Raw genomic sequence first — 6,023 nt, 5'->3', positions numbered from 1 at the left:
ATTCTAACCACTCTGGGTAAAGAAGTTTCTCCTAAATTCCTTATTGGATTTATTCGTGACTGTCTTATATTTATGCCCCTAGTTTTGGTCTTCCATTACAAGTGGAAACATCTCTACATCCATCAATGAAACCCCTTCATAATTTTAAAGGCCTCTGTTAGGTTACCTCTCATTTTTTCTAGAGAAAAGAGGCCAGTGTTTTCAGTCTTTCCTGATAGATTTACAAGGATACCAGAACTGAGAGATTATAACTAACAGTGCACTGAAGTCTTGATTTCAACAGCACGAGGAGGAAGATCATGTAAGTTGTTATACTTGGAGCTTTAGCTTTAGATGATCTCATTGAAACATACAAGATTCTGCGAGGGCTCAGCCGTAGTTGTTTCTCCTGGCTGGAGAGTCTAGAACTCGGGGGCATAGTTTCAGCATAAGGGGTCGGCCATTTAGAACTGAAATGAGGAGAAATTTCTTCAGAGGGTAGTGAATGTTTGGAATTCTCTACTGCAGAGGGCTGTGGATGCTCAGTCATTGAGTATATTCAAGGCTGAGAGCAATAGATTTTTGGACTCAAAGGGGATCAAGGGATAGGGCAGGAAAGTGGAGTTGAGGTCGATGATCAGCCATGATCTTACTGAATGATGGAGTAGGCTCGAGGTGCTGTATAGCCGACTCCTGCTCCTACTACTTATGTTCTTAACACAAAGGAAGACAACTTAAAGCCACAATGACCACAGTAGTACAGGTAGACTATCCTTTATCCGAAAACCTCGGGACCAGCCGTGTTTCGGTTTTCGGAGAATTTCGGATTTCGAAAGGTGGGTCGGGGCCGGCGGGGGGGTCGTGCACACGACTTATGCTGACGCGCGGGAGGGGTCGGGGTCCGCAGGGGGTCATGCGCACGACTTACGCTGACGCTCAGCGTAAGTCGGCAGGGGTCGGGGTCGGCGGGGGTCCGCAGGGGGTCGTGCGCACGGCTTACGCTGACCCTCTGCTCAGCGTAAGTCATGCGCACGACTTACGCTGAACGAAAAAACCTTCGGTTTTTAGAGGGTTTCGGTTTTCGGAAGTTCGGATAAAGGGTAGTCTACCTGTATAGCTAAAATAAAGACCGATTAAGAGAGGTTTATAATATGGAAAAAAAAATCACAATACTTACAGTTCCAATAACCCCTTACCCGCAAAGTTTCAGCGTGACCATTTTAATATTCAATTATATAAACTTGCATCCTTTATTGGAAGAAAACTGAAGCACAGAATGTGAAAGCACCAAGAAATATACCAGTAATCTTCCCAATGTCATGCACTGATTCACTTCCAACTGATTACATTTCTTGCGAGTGCTCTTTCAACACGGACATACTCAAAGGCTCATGGGGGGGGGGGGGGGGGGGAAATGTAAACACAGTTGACGAGAATTCCAGTAATCGAAGCTGAATCTGCCAAATGGTCCAGTTTGCTCATCTCCCATATTCTGAGTTCAGTCACCGCTGAAGGGAAAACAGATCAGATTCGGTTGTCGAGAGTCGACATGAAAAAAAAGGATTTATTTTTCCTGTTTGGGTTTTCACTTTCAATTTGAAAAAAGAAACGGTTCTTTCCGACATCTTGTTAAAACATAACGTGTCGTACTACGCAAATATTAATTGGACAGAAGAGGTAGGTAAAGGGGACAAGGGAATGGAGTTCCTACGATGTGTACAGGACTCCTTTCTAACCCAATATGTAAAAAGCACAAGGGAGGATTCGCTATTGGATCTAGTAATGGGGAATGAACCAGAGCAGACAAGAGAAGTAAAAGTAGGGGACTATCTAGGCAATAGTGACCATAATATAATATGTTTTAAGATGATAATTGAGAAGGACATAAGTATGACAAAAACCAGGGTAATAGGTTGGAGAAAAACTAATTTTGAGGGGCTGAGAATAGAACTTGGGAAAATAAAATGTGCAACAATACAAAACGATGTAGAACAGCAATGGGAATCATTTAAAACGGTGTTCAACAGAGTGCAGGAACAATATATTCCGCTAAAAGGAAAGAACAAACTAAACACTAATGAGATTCCATGAATGAATAAAGACATAAGGGAACAATTGAGGGTAAGGAAAGAGGCAAACATTAAGTACATAGGCAGCAGGGGAGTGCATGATAAGGGAGAATATGAAGAGATTAGGAGAGAAGTCAAAAAAACAATTAGGAAGGCAAAAAGGAACTATGAAATTAAATTATCAAGGAACATAAAACAAAATAATAAAGTATTTTACAGGCACATCAATAAAAAAGGAAGGTTGGGATGGGAATAGGGCCATTAAGGGATAGACAAGATAATACCACAGGTAAGGATAGAGAAATGGCAGAAATATTAAATAATTATTTTGCTTCAGTATTTACCAAGGAGATGTGGACATGACATTGGATGATGAGATTAGTAATGAGATAAGTGCATTAAAAATAAAGAGAGGGGATATATTAAATAAACTACTCAAACTCAAAGAGGATAAGACCCCGGGTCTAGATGGATTGCATCCACACATTTTAAAAGAATCTAGGGAAGAGATAGCAGAGGCATTACTAGACATACTTAATAATTCATTAGAAAAAGGTGTAGTGCTAGAAGACTGGTGGATAGTTAATGTAATACCTATATTTAAGAAGGGGGGGGGGCGGGGAGAACATATCCAGGGAATTATAGACCAGTCAGCTTAACATCGGTGGCAGGAAAAATAATGGAATCCCTACTAAAGGAGAAATTAGAAGAACGTCTAGAAACCAAAAACATAATCTTGAATAGTCCGCATAGATTTCAAAAGGGAAAGTCTTGCTTGACCAACCTCATTGAATTTTTGGAGGAGGTAACAGAGAGTAGACAATGGTAATGCAGAAGATGTAATTTATCTACATTTTCAAAAGGCCTTCAATAAAGTTTTTAAAAATTTGTTTATGGGATGTGAGCATCACTGGCAAGGCCTGGATTTATTGCCCATCCCTAAGTACCACACTGATGAACAAGGCCAGAGAATGTGGAGTCAGGGGACAAGTCGCAGAATGGATAGTTGGCTGGCTTCAAGACAGAAAGCAGAGTAGGGGTAAAAGGTAGCTATTCACATTGGCAGAAGGTGGGTAGTGGTATTCCACAAGGATCAATGCTGGGACCACTGTTGTTCACAATTTAAGAATTTAGACTTTGGAATCAAAAACACAATTTCTAAATTTGTGAATGACACCAAATTGAGGGAGATAGTAAATACTGAGGAGGACTGCAACAAATTACAGGAGGACATTAATAAATTTGCAGAATGGGCATATAATTGACAAATGAAGTTCAACACATAAATGCGAGGTACTACATTTTGGCAGGAAGAATAGGGAGGTCACTTATCACTTGGAGGATGTGAGTCTAGTTGGGGTAGTGGAACAAAGGGGTCTCGGAGTACAAATACACAAATCACAAAGTTGCGACACGGGTTAGCAAGGCCATAAAAAAAAAATCAAACCAAGCACTAGGGTTTATTTCTAGAGGTATAGAATTGAAAAGTAGGGAAGTTATGCTAAACTTGCATCGAACCTTGGTTAGACCACACTTAGAGTTCTACATACAGTTCTGGTCGCCGTATTATAAAAAGGACATAGAGGCACTGGAGAGGGTGCAGAGAAGATTTACAAGGATGATACCAGAAATGCAAAGGTATACATATCAGGAAAGGTTGAACAGGCTGGGTCTCTTTTTCTCTTGAAAAAATGCTGAGGGGTGACCTAATAGAGGTCTTTAAAATCATGAAAAGTTTCGATAGAGTAGGTAGAGAGAGAATGTTTCCACTTGTGGGGAAGAGCAAAACTAGGGGCCATCAATATAAGATAGTCACCAAGAAATCCAATAGCGAATTCAGAAGAAACTTTTTTGCCCAAAGAGTGGTAACAATGTGGAACTCGTTACCACAGGGAGTGGTTGAAGCAAAAAGTATAGATGCATTTAAGGGGAGCTAGATAAGCATATTAGGGAGAAGGGAATAGAGGGTTATACTGATAGAGTTAGATGAGGAAAGATGGGAGGAGGCTCGAGTGGAGCATAAACGCTCGCATGGACTGGTTGGGCCGAATGGCCTGTTTCTGTGCTGTATATCCTATGTAATTCTATGTAAAAAAAAATCTACCATCTGTATCTTTGATCTTGCTTTTCCATTTTAGTTTCCTTTTTAAATCAAGTTGATCATCTTAACAGATAATATGATTCCAAGTGTTTTTTGCACAATGACACCACAAATTAATCTAAGTATCTGGAACAAGGAAAACACAGCACTGGGTTTAAAGGAAGGTAACACACAGTGACAGATCGCAAAAAATGTTTTAATTGTACTCCGTGTACTCCAAACTAAAAGTCTCTGTCTGCTAACCAGCCAAAAGCTGGCAGATTACCAACATTCCTCAACCGTAATAATATGAAAAAGGCCTCAGCAGTGCCGGCTGGTGACAGTGAGCTAGCTGGTCAGTGTGCCAATAAATATCAGCTGCATGCATTCCATGGTTTTTTGACACAGCTCAAGGTTGGATACAACAAAGATATATTTTAATATAAAAGGCAGCCACTTAACAATTGGGTATTTTCTGTGGGCTGGATATGTAGGAATAGTTTGTTTAGCAGTGTTTGAAAGCACAGTTACAGGAAACGACTGCAATGCAAAACCTGCTAATTTAGAATGAAGGAACATTTGCAGGGCAATGGAAAAAGGAGCAGGACTATTTGGATAGCTCTTTCAAAGAGCTGGCACAGGCACGATGGGCCGAAAGGCCTCTTTCTGTACTGTAAAATTCTATGATGAGAAATATTCCACCGGCATGTCAGCCTACTGATTAGAAAGGGGAAATGACTTGCAGTTATGTATCACATTCTCAGAACATCCCAAAATACTAGATCTTTGGTGTGGCAACAATTTAGAGGGCCGGGCGTATTGGGACACTGACGGGAGGGGTGTGAAAGTAACAGGTGTTCAGGGCATGTGCAGGAAGGAGAATTGATTCTCTTCCCTTCTAGACTTTTCTGGCAGAGAAGTGCATTTTTCCCAGCAATGAGCAGAATGGAAAACGCTTGCGCGTTTCAGGCTGCAGATCAGAAGAACGCAGCAATAAGTAACTGATTTAGATGCTATGTCCCAGTCGCTCTCACTCATGCAGATCCTTTTCATCACCTCAAACACAATACTTGGTGGATCACCTAAGAAAGTGTAATAAAGACATCTGTCAAAGGCTAACATGGCCTCACTCCTTCTACCTCCAGCCCTACCAACCCTCTGGAGATCTCTGCGCTCCTCCAATTCTGGTCTCTTGCGCAACCCCAATTTTCAATTGCTCTGCCATTGGCGGCCGTGCCTTCAGCTGCCTAGGCCCTAAGCTCCGCCACTCTACACGTCTCCTTTACGACGTTCCTTAAAACCTACCTCTTTGACCAAGCTTTTGGTCACCTGTCCTATTATCTTATGTGGCTTGGTGTCAAATTTGGTTGGATAATCTCTCCTGTGAAGCGCCTTGGGTAGTTTTACTACTGTAATACCCACTGGAAATGTTATGTACGCTAAGTATGATTATCAATCTTTAACTTAGACACTATTATCATTGTTATAAATCCCTGGGTTAAAGTTGCCCATGTGAAGGTACGGCAAGAACTTTTAAGGACACAATGTGACTAAGAGCATACTTTCCATAATTCTGCACCAGTACCAACTGTTGCAGACAGTGAGGCTGCGCAGTCTCCAGGCAGAAACCCCAGGAGGAAGGGGTGGAGTCGGGTTTTTCGAGCGGGAAAAGCTGCAGAGAGCGACTGGAAGAGAAGAGGGCAGGAGCTCTGAAAAGAGGGCTCAGGAGGCAAATGGCTGCCGCATCCCGTCCCGGGCTTCCAAAATCGGCCGCCGCCCTTCGTATTAGTAGCATTGCATCCTGAACTGGCTGGCTGCAAGTCACCAGTACCGGGGGGATCGTCGTCTGAACCCAGATCTGCAAGGCAGAGGTCTGGGGAGAGCTGCTTGCCTCG

Source organism: Somniosus microcephalus, chromosome 11, assembly GCF_052327205.1.
Source record: "Somniosus microcephalus isolate GS21.2 chromosome 11, FLI_Smic_1.0, whole genome shotgun sequence".
NCBI lineage: Eukaryota > Metazoa > Chordata > Chondrichthyes > Squaliformes > Somniosidae > Somniosus > Somniosus microcephalus.
This window is presented reverse-complemented; position numbering follows the sequence as displayed.